This window comes from Heptranchias perlo, chromosome 20 (genome assembly GCF_035084215.1).
Source record: "Heptranchias perlo isolate sHepPer1 chromosome 20, sHepPer1.hap1, whole genome shotgun sequence".
Classification (NCBI taxonomy): Eukaryota; Metazoa; Chordata; class Chondrichthyes; order Hexanchiformes; family Hexanchidae; genus Heptranchias; species Heptranchias perlo.
The window spans coordinates 28,670,213-28,680,808 of record NC_090344.1 but is presented as its reverse complement, the minus strand read 5'-3'; the positions used below and the strand labels follow the sequence as shown (position 1 = coordinate 28,680,808).

Here is a 10,596-nt window from a genome sequence, read left to right as displayed (position 1 = left end):
ACATCCTTTGTGGGGAAGTTGCCAGTATCCGTTATTAGGGAAAGAGAGATTGAGCACTTGGATAAACATGAATTGATCATAGAGAACCAGCATGGATTTGTAAAGGGTAAGTCAAGTCTAACAAAACTAGTTGAACTTTATGAAGATGTAACTAACGTGGTAGATAATGGAGTGTCCATGGTTGTTATATGATATTGACTTCCAGAGGTATTCGATAAGGTACCATATAAGAGACTGTTAACGACAATGACAGTGCGTAGAATTTAAGGCAACCTAATGAAATGGGCAGGGAGTTGGTTAGAAGGTGGGAGACAGAGTCCCGGTATATAAATGACGTAGACGAAGGAATAGAGAGCCGTGTATCCACGTGTGTCGCTGACACCAAGATAGGTGTCACAGTGAGTCGTGTAGATGGAAGCATAAAGTTACAAAGGGAAATTGATAAATTAAGAGAGTTGGCAAAACTGTGGCAGATGGAGCAACATAGAATTACATGGAAAGTACATCACGGAAACAGGCAATTCGGCCCAACTAGACAATGCCGGTGTTTATGCTGCAAACAAGCCTCCGCCATCCCCATTTAATCAAACCCTATGAGCAAACCCTTAGATTCCTTTCTCCTCCATTTGTTTTTCTAGCTTCGATGTAAACGAATCCATGCTATTCGCCTAAACTACTCCTTGTGGGAGCGAATTGAACATTCTAACCACTCTCTGGGTGAATGTGTTCCTCTTGAATGCCATATTGAATTAAATAGTGACTACCTTATATTCATTGCCTCAATGATTTGGAGTCCCCACCTCCACAAATGCAAACACCTTATCTACGTCTAACCTATCAAACCCTTGCATAATCTTAAAGTCCGATATCAGGTCACCCCTCAGCCTTCTCTTTTCTATACAGAAGAGTTCCAGTCTGTTCAAACTTTCAATATGGAGAAGTGTGAGTTCATCTGCTTTGGACTGAAGCAAGATAGATCAGAGTATTTTCTGAAAGGTGAGAAGCTAGGAACTGTGGAGGAGCAGAGAGATTTCGGGGTCCAAGTACAGAAATCGCTAAAAGCCAGTGGAATGGTCGAAAAATTTATTTAAATGTCTCATGGGATGTTGGCCTTTATCTCAAAGAAGCTGGTATTCAAAGGGGGAGAATGTTACAGATAGAAATATCTGCTGAGACCCCATTTAAAGTACTGCATTCAGCTCTGGGCACCAAACATCAGGAAGGAAATATTGGCCTTGGAGGGGCTGCAGCGCAGATTCACCAGAATGATACCGGGGCTAAAATGGTTAAATTATGAGGACAGGTTATGCGGAGGTCGGTCCTCATTTTTCTCTTATGGATCCGGCCCCATCCGTTTACTGTGGACGGGAGCGCGTCTGATACTAAGTCAGTCAGAATCGGATGCAAATCACATAACCGGCACAGCGGCTCTGGAACTGGCGACTGGTTTTACATTGAGTCTTTTTTATGGGATAGGCTGTACATTGTTTGTATTATAATAATAAGTTTGATACAATGAAGGTTTTTTCAGTTATTTCCCATTTCCACCCACACCAGTTTTACATAGCAAAAGGTAACAATATTTAAGGGATGTGATGTACAGTGTTGGTGGAATCAATGTAATTTAACTTGATATATTGTAGAATCTCTTGTCCATCCCAGGCTCTTACCTCAGGCTTAGATCCTCACCTAGTTTAAAACCAGTCACTCACTGATATAAATAAACCAGTAACAACCCCGAAACCTCAGCGGGTATATTTGTTCCGATACTAAGTGACGGTCCCAATTTCCACTGAAATTCTCGATCAGCAAATACCAGAGGCTGTTTTGGGTTTGACAAACTGTGAAACAGATTGTTTTAAAAGCCGGAAAGAGGGAAAAACTGGTGGTTGATATTAAGTGTTTTACATTAACGCTTTCTGTTTCAGATTTACAATTTCTCTTTGTGTGTGACTGACAGGAGCGGCTATAACGGAGCCCATTGACTGGGTAACGAGCTGCACTGAATCATTGTCCTGTGTTACAGACCGGCTCGTTAGACCTGTTCATTTCTTCTCATCTCATTGTCAGCAAACAGGAAATTACTGAAGTTAAGGCTGGTGAATAACAGCTCGAAATATCAGTCCTCTCCACCATTGGGGACTGAGTCTTCCGAAAAACAGGGATTTTCACTCGTACAAATTTCATCCACCTTTTCTGCTCTTCATTTCTCTGATCTGTTTGATGCGGCTTTCCCTTCAATTCACGACCGACAGGAAAAACCCGATTTTATCGTCGATTTTCGGGTCAAGAGGTATGGTGAGATTTCAAATAATTGAAATCGACCCTTATTAACTCCAATATCGTCACCGACACGTTTGACAAATGCAAAGCGGCTTCACTCACGGTTTTGCTGCACAACTCGTTCAAAGATACTGTCGGTAATTGGAGGGTCTTTGAAGTGATGACACGAACATCACAGTTCGCGCTGCCGTTTTTCTCAAGACACTTCAGATTCATGTGGAATGATTTCGGTCTGGCGGTTAAATCCATTCCCTCTTCACAAATCCGCCTTTGAACCTGTATCCTTTAGTATTTTTTATAACCGATACCAAATCGGTTTGCCATGTACTGTACATTACTTTTTAAAATATTACAGATGAGCGGAGCACTTGAGCTGTCACAGCTGTGACTTTGACCTTTCTCCCTTTGCTCTCGATCTCCCCGGTAACTGTCACTAACCACAACCTTCTGTCTCACTTCTCCATCAGAAAGTTCCGAGCCTAGGTTTTCAAATGAAATAACACCCATCTCTTCAGTCAACGACAGCTGAGAAAGAGTTTCTTAGTTTCATTACACACTTTATCCAAATCCTCCTTAAAGCACCATCAAAAGTTGTCCTTTAGTTAATAATAAGATCAATAAAAGTTCTTATCTTCTGGGGTTTTGTTTCAGATTCCAGGGCTTTTAAAGTTCACTGCGGATATTTATCGAAGCGCATCTTGATTGGAGGCTTCTTGGAGAAATCGGAGAAAGATCACAAAGCGATAATTCAGAGACGGAAAATGAAGCTGTTTGACGGGAGCACTGAAAGGACCGATTGTGCGCTGCTCTTGTGGCGCAAGCGCTCAGAGTGCGATACTTTTATGAACTCCAGAAATGCCCAGGTTGTGAATTTGAGCCTCATCTGGAACAATCGAACATTTTGAGTTCAAAGTACAACTGGTATGTTCCATAACGCATCTACTTCTTAGTGTTCCCATGTGAGCACTTGGGTTCCTCTGGCCAACCGTCTTGCAATAGCAGGTGTGAGTTTACTTGTTTATAGCGGGAGAGGGGGCTTTTAGCGGCAGCTGATATGGCAAAGGGGCCGGTACGAGAACTTTCAATCCAAAGAACTAAACATACAATTCTTCTTTTCGTTTAGCGGATATTCATCAGTTGGAAGTTTCGTGTGGGGAAAATCTGGATGGGAAATATTCTCCCTGGTGTCACTGTGCAACGGGTGAAATTATTCAGCTCACAGATGTTCATACGCTGAAAGATCGAGAGGCCTTTTCCAGCTGCCGTGTGGGACAAGTTTAGCTTTTGAGCCACTATGTAAAGTGTTATTTTAATTGCTGCTAACGAATGACAAGACATTGTTAAATAATAGCAACATCATGAAATAAATTTAAAACAGAAATAGATAGTTTCCTAGATGTAAAGGGAATTCGGGGTTACGGGGAGCGGGCAGGAAATTGGACATTAATTTAGATTTGAGGTTAGGATCAGATCAGCCATGATCTTATTGAATGGCGGAGCAGGCTCGAGGGGCCGATTGGCCTACTCCTGCTCCTATTTCTTATGTTCTTATGTTCATATTTGGCACAAACACGAGAATTGTAAACTCGCGAGTTCACTGTCCATGTTTCTCACATCATGTTCAACAGAAACAAGGATTCTCCTCAACACGTTGCTGACAATTTTATAACAGGGACCCTCACCCAATTTCGACATCTACGATGGATAATTCAGAGTCCTACAATGAATATGTACGATAGGAACTTAACAAATTGCGAGCCTGCGTCGCTCAGTAGATAGAGTAACAGACTTTTAAAACGGATAGTGATCTGAGGATCCAGTGTTCTGGTTGTAAATTTTGAAACAGCTGGCAAGTTCTGTCTTCGCAGCGGAGCAACAACTACGGGACAGACGATGCCTGCGATGTGTTGTCAAAGCTTTGGTGTTAACTTGTTTCCCAGGGATGGGCAGTAAGGCGCTGCCTGAAGCGGCAATTGCAGCTTCCCGCCAGCAACGTGTGATCGGACAGGCGGCCTGAATGTTGTTGCTCTCGTGGCCTCACTCAATGCGGGAGCTGGGGAACGGGGAACATCGAAAAACTGATCTGTTTCTTGCCGCGGCTGCAATGCTGTTTATAACTGTATTTATAAACCGAGGCAGCGCTGCAGGATCCTTTAATGACCTCTCACAAATCAACTGAAAACAATCGCAATGTGCAGCTTTGAGAGGGGCTTCCTGCACAGTCGGGGCATGAAACGTGAATGAGGGCGAGACACTGTCTGTATATGTGTAGTGTTTGAATGTGTATTGAACTCGACAGAGAATGGAAAACATATCGGTTCTGTGAGGTGTGGTATTTTATTCACATTCAACCACAGAATGAATTCTTGCTTTTTTTCAGACGTATTGATTTTTAGTGGGGAACTTTTTCAAAATGTTTCTGCCCGGTTTCGAACCGGGGACCTTTCGCGTGTTAGGCGAACGTGATAACCACTACACTACAGAAACTCTGCTATACAGTTCACTATAGGAAACCCTCAGAAGATAGCTGCCGACTGCAAATGCTCTCAGTGTGGGAGACGGGTCCCTGTCCCGTTCAGGGAATTAAATTCTCCAAAATAGTTGACTGTATTAATTTCGCAATACTCATTAAACTCTGAAAAAAGAATAGTTGTTCAAATCGCCATTAGTCAACTAATAACTTTTTGTTTCAAGCTGACGGAAATACTGACTTTTAAAAAAATTATTCACCAGGTAGATTACAGAAAGTTCAGAGGGGAACTGAAAGGGGAAATAAGAGGGGCAAAGAGAGGGTATGAGAATAGACTGGCGGCCAACATAAAAGGCAATCCAAAAGTCTTCCACAGGCATTGAAACATTAAACGGGTCGTGAGAACCCGACTCTGATTCGGGACCACAAAGGAGATCGATTCATGGAGGCAGCTCAAAAATGCTTCTGCTCGGTTTCGAACCGGAGAATTTTCGCGTGTTAGGCGAATGTGATAACCACTACACTACAGAAACTCGGCTGGATATATTGTTATAGGAAACCCTCAGAAGATAGCTGCCGTCTGCAAATGCTCTCAGTGTGGGTGACGGGTCCCTTTCCCGTTCAGGGGATTAACTTCTACAAAATAGTTTACAAAATTAATTTCGCAATACTCATTAAACTCAGAAAAAAGACGAATAGTTGTTAAAATCGCCAATAATCAACTCATAACTTTCTGTTTCAGGCTGACGGAAATCCTAACTTTTTTTTTATTCATTCACCAGGCAGAATACAGAAAGTTCAGAGGGGAACTGATAGGGGAAATAAGAGGGGCAAAGAGAGGGTATGAGAATAGACTGGCGGCCAACATAAAAGGCAATCCAAAAGTCTTCCACAGGCATGTAAACATTAAACGGGTGGGAAGAACCCGACGCTGATTCGGGATCATAAAGGAGATCGACTCATGGAGGCAGAGTGGGTGGCCCAAAAATATTGCTGTCCGGTTTGAAACCAGGGACTTTTCGTGTGTAGCGAACGTGATAACCACTACACTGCAGAAACTGTGCTGCACACGTTGTTTTCGGAAACCCTCAGAAGATAGCTGCCGTCTGCAAATGCTCTCAGTGTGGGAGATGGGTCACTTTCCCGTTCAGGGAATTAACTTCTACAAAATAGTTTACTCTATTAATTTCGCAATACTCATTAAACTCTGAAAAAAGACGAATAGTTGTTCAAATCGCCATTAATCAACTAATAACTTTCTGTTTCAGGCTGACGGAAATCCTAACTTTTTTTTCATTCAATCACCAGGCAGAATACAGAAAGTTCAGAGGGGAACTGAAAGTGGAAATAAGAGGGGCAAAGAGAGGGTATGAGAATAGACTGGCGGCCAACATAAAAGGCAATCCAAAAGTCTTCCACAGGCATGTAAATATTAAACGGGTCGTAAGAACCCGACTGTGATTGGGGAGCATGAAGGAGATTTGACTCATGGAGGCAGCCCAAAAAATTTTTTTCCTGGTTTTGAACCGGGGACTTTTCGCGTGTGTTGTGGACTTGATAACCACGACACGACAAAAACTCTGCTGCGCACGTTATTTAAGGAAACCCTCAGAAGACAGCTGCCGTCTGCCAATGCTCTCAGTGTGGGAGGCGGGTCCCTTTCCCGTTCAGGGAATGAACTAAGGCAAAATAGTTTACTGTATTAATTTCGCAATACTCATTAAACTCTAAAAAAAAGACGAATACTTGTTCAAATCGCCATTAATCAACTAATAACTTTCTGTTTCAGGCTGACGTAAATCCTAACTTTTTTTTATTCATTCACCAGGCAGAATACAGAAAGTTCAGAGGGGAACTGAAAAGGGAAATAAGAGGGGCAAAGAGAGGGTATGAGAATTGACTGGCGGCCAAAAGTCTTCCACAGGCATGTAAACATAAAACGGGTCGTGAGAACCCGACTATGATTCGGGACCATGAAGGAGATCGACTCATGGAGGCAGAGGGGGTGGCCCAAAAATGTTTTTGTACGGTTTTGAACGTGCTGCACACGTTGTTTTCGGAAACCCTCAGAAGATAGCTGCCGTCTGCAAATGCTCTCAGTGTGGGAGACGGGTCCCTTTCTCGTTCAGGGAATTAACTTCTACAAAATAGTTTACTCTATTAATTTCGCAATACTCATTGAACTCTGAAAAAAGACGAATAGTTGTTCACATCGCGAATAATCAACGAATAACTTCCTGTTTCAGGCTGACGGAAATCCTAACTTTTTTTAAATTCAATCACCAGGCAGAATATGGAAAGTTCAGAGGGGAACTGAAAGGGGAAATAAGAGGGGCAAAGAGAGGGTATGAGAATAGACTGGTGGCCAACATAAAAGGCAAACCAAAAGTCTTCAACAGGCATGCAAACATTAAACGGGTCGTGAGAACCCGACTCTGATTTGGGAGCATCAAGGAGATCGACTCATGGAGGCAGAGGGGGTGGCCCAAAAGACTGTGGACCAAACTCTGGAAAGTGGGTTGAGGCTCGATACCTCTTTTTCGGACGGCTCAGACACGAAGGGCCGAATAGCCTCCTTCTGTGGGGTAACTTTCTATGATTGCATGATTCCATGATATTATTGCCGTCTGTCTCGGAATGGTGTTAATATACAATCTACTATAAGTATACTTTAATCAAATTGGTGCCTCTGTCTCACTGCGAGAGAGAAGAGGCATTAATGTGTGGACATTGGCTGCAGCAGCTGGATTGCCCCTTTACTTTTCCTCCTGTCCCAATCTTTCTTTAACCTCCTCTGCTGGTGTTGCAGGTTCGATCAGCCATCACCGTGCAAGGAAGCCTGAGAAGTCCATCAGGGGATAACACAAGAGACAGAGACAGGGAGAGATAGAGAAATGCATGCAATGAAAATTAACTGTATAAATAGAATTATACAGTCATTATTTTTTGAGTTCGTTCATGGGATGTGGGCGTCGCTGGCGAGGCCAGCATTTATTGCCCATCCCTCATTGCCCTTGAGGTTGGTTACAGTACAGAAGGAAGTTATTCAGCCAATCGAGCCCGTGCAGGCTCATCGTAAGAGCAATCCAGTTAGTCCCAATCCGCCGCTCCTTTCCGGGAGCCCTGCATTTTTTCCCTTCAAGTACTTATCAAATTTCTTTTTGAAAGCCACGATTGAATCTGCTTCCACCATCCGTTCAGGCTGCGCGTTCCAGATTACAACTACTCGTTGGTAAAAAAGTGTTTCCCCATGTCGCCTTTGGATCTTTTGCCAATCACCTTAAATCTGTGTCCTCTGCTTCACGACCCTTCCGCCAATGGGAACAGTTTCTATTCATTTACTTTTTCTAAACCCTACATTATTTTGAACACTTCTATCAAATCTCCTCTAAATGTTCTCTGCTCCGAGGAGAACAACCCCAGCACGGGGCAAATGCGGTCAATTAGCTTCAATTCATTTATTTGAGCATTAAACAGCTCTTTAAACGTTGCTGTGACATTATGGTAGCGTGCACTCGCGGTCTCAGGTGTTCCATCAAATTTCTACGGAGGCGTGGGTTTGAACCCCACTGCTGTTAGAATTTCTGCCAATGTTCATTTTGGCTTGTTCGCTGAAAAACCGATTGTCGTGCGATGGAGCAGAGGATGTGAAAGAAACTGAAAGTGAAAGTTCAGATATTATTTTCATCGCAATGACTGGACACGTTTCCACAGGTAAGGGCCTCTCACCTTAAGGTTCTTTCCAGCAGAGTGGGACAGGTGATCAAAGTGACTGGGCTCTAGCGGCGCAACCAGTCAGTGCGCGGTCCTTATATGACAGTCCAGGGCCGGGAAATGGCGAGGTTGTTATTCGAGGCCCACCGAAACCAACCAATCCTTTTCCTTGTGAAAATTTCGGCCGGAGTTGAAGGTACAATTCGTGTGTTCCAAAATGCATCTAGTTATTTGCATAGCCGTGTGGTTCCTCCGGCGTATACTGTTGCAATAGCAGATGAGAACATTTCGGACTGAAATGAGGAGAAATTTCTTCACTCAGAGGGTGGTGAACCTATGGAATTCTCTACCACAGAAGGCTGTGGAACCCAAGTCACTGAATATATGTAAGAAGGAGCTGGATAGATTTCTAGACACAAAAGGCATCAAGGGGTATGGGGAGAGAGCGGGAATATGGTATTGAGGTCCAGGATCAGCCATGATCGTATTGAATGGCTGAGCAGGCTCGAACGGCCGAATGGCCTACTCCTGCTCCTATTTTCTAAGTTTCTATTTACAATTGGTGTGTTCCGTAATGCGCCTAGTTATTTGTTCAGCCATGTGGTTTCTCCGGCCTACTCTGTCGCAATCGCAGATGAGATGTTTAGTCTTCTTAGTTTACAGAGGGAGGCTTCGGAATTGAAGCTACAAACTATGATTTTGATCCATCTACAAATTATGGGATTTATCTTGAGCTTTAAACCAGCGCGTTAGACCGCTCAGCCACGATACTTTCCATCTTGCGATCTTCACAAGCTAGTTTTACAGGAATAGAATTACTGCAAGCAAGAATTCTACCCCTCAAGCACCAATGTTCGCACCGCAGCAGGATGAATGTGTCCAGTTAGAAACCTGTCTGAAGGAACATCCCGTCTGACAGAGCTGGAAGTCCAGCAGATTGACTTCCGCGGTAAGCAGATGATGAGCCTCCTTCTTGAGAGTGTTTCGCCAATCCAGCTCAGAGTGGTTTCAGCATTATAAATTCGGGTGGGACTGGAGCCACTTGTACAAGAGGAAGTGGATGGGGGCTGTTTCCCTTCCTTGACAGATATTAATGATCCTGTTCCGGTTTTGCTGCAAAATTTCACTTCCCAGCTCCGAAATCAACGAACTAAAATTTAACGGTGGTGTGATGCGAACACACAATTTCTGAGCGAAAACTCTGTTGTGTTACCCATTGCGCGACTAAACCGGTTATGAATTATATGATTTCACATTACCCATATGCTGCTTATGAACTTTTGATGCGGTAGAGCAAGTGGTTCGAAAGCTCAGTGGGGTTTCAAATGAACTCCTGAGAAAGTTTGTCCAATGCATAGTGCTCTCTCTCCCTCTTTCGTTTGCTCTCTCTCGCTTTCTCTCTTGAGCTCTCACTCTCCCCGTTTATCTATAGAGGGTTCGAATACAAAGAGGTGGAAGTTATGTTACAGCTGCACAGAGCTCTGGTGAGACGCCATCTGGAGGACTGCATTCAGTTCTGAGCACCCCACCTCAAGATGTATGTATTAACCTGGAGACTCGAGGGGCTGAATGGCCTATTCCTGTTCCTATTTTGCAATGAATGAAACAATAATTCAAGAATCGAGACGCTAATGTATCAGGATGAGTGAGTGAAGAATGTTTTCTGTTTGAAGTACTGATTTCATTAATTGAATATCCTCAGTGACTCAGCTCAGTGCAGTCCAGTCCAAACACCTGCTTGCACAAAGTGGCATTTTCTCTGAGAACACGAAAGACGTGTTCAGGCCATGACAGTACCGAGTGCGGATAGTCCTGTGCATGAAATGGAAAAGTGAGGTGAAATACTCCCACAAGCAGCGGATGTCTCTGTTTCCATTTCCAAAATGCACGCACGCACGGGCCGAATCGATGCAGCTCCTGGGAAAGCTGCGAGGCGAGGCAGGGCTGCCGTGGATCATTTGAAGCAACTGAAACACACAAGATTCTGCCCGTTTCACGTGGCATCTCCTGTTTCTGACTTTTCTTCCCCTCCCGCTTCCTCTACTCTTCCAGCTGCCAGGTGAATTAGATGCTTGATGAAAGCACAGGGGAATTCATGAATCCCATCCTGACCTGGACAGAAGGGAGAG

General features: G+C 43.8%; 2 non-coding genes across 2 annotated transcripts; both read right to left on the bottom strand.

Moving 5' to 3' along the window:
• Positions 1-4,697: 4,697 nt before the first annotated feature.
• trnav-aac (transfer RNA valine (anticodon AAC)) lies at positions 4,698-4,770 on the bottom strand. Its single transcript has one exon. It is a non-coding gene; the product is annotated as a tRNA-Val (tRNA).
• A 443-nt stretch (positions 4,771-5,213) lies between these two features.
• Positions 5,214-5,286, bottom strand: trnav-aac (transfer RNA valine (anticodon AAC)). Its single transcript has one exon. It is a non-coding gene; the product is annotated as a tRNA-Val (tRNA).
• Between the last annotated feature and the right edge of the window lie 5,310 nt (positions 5,287-10,596).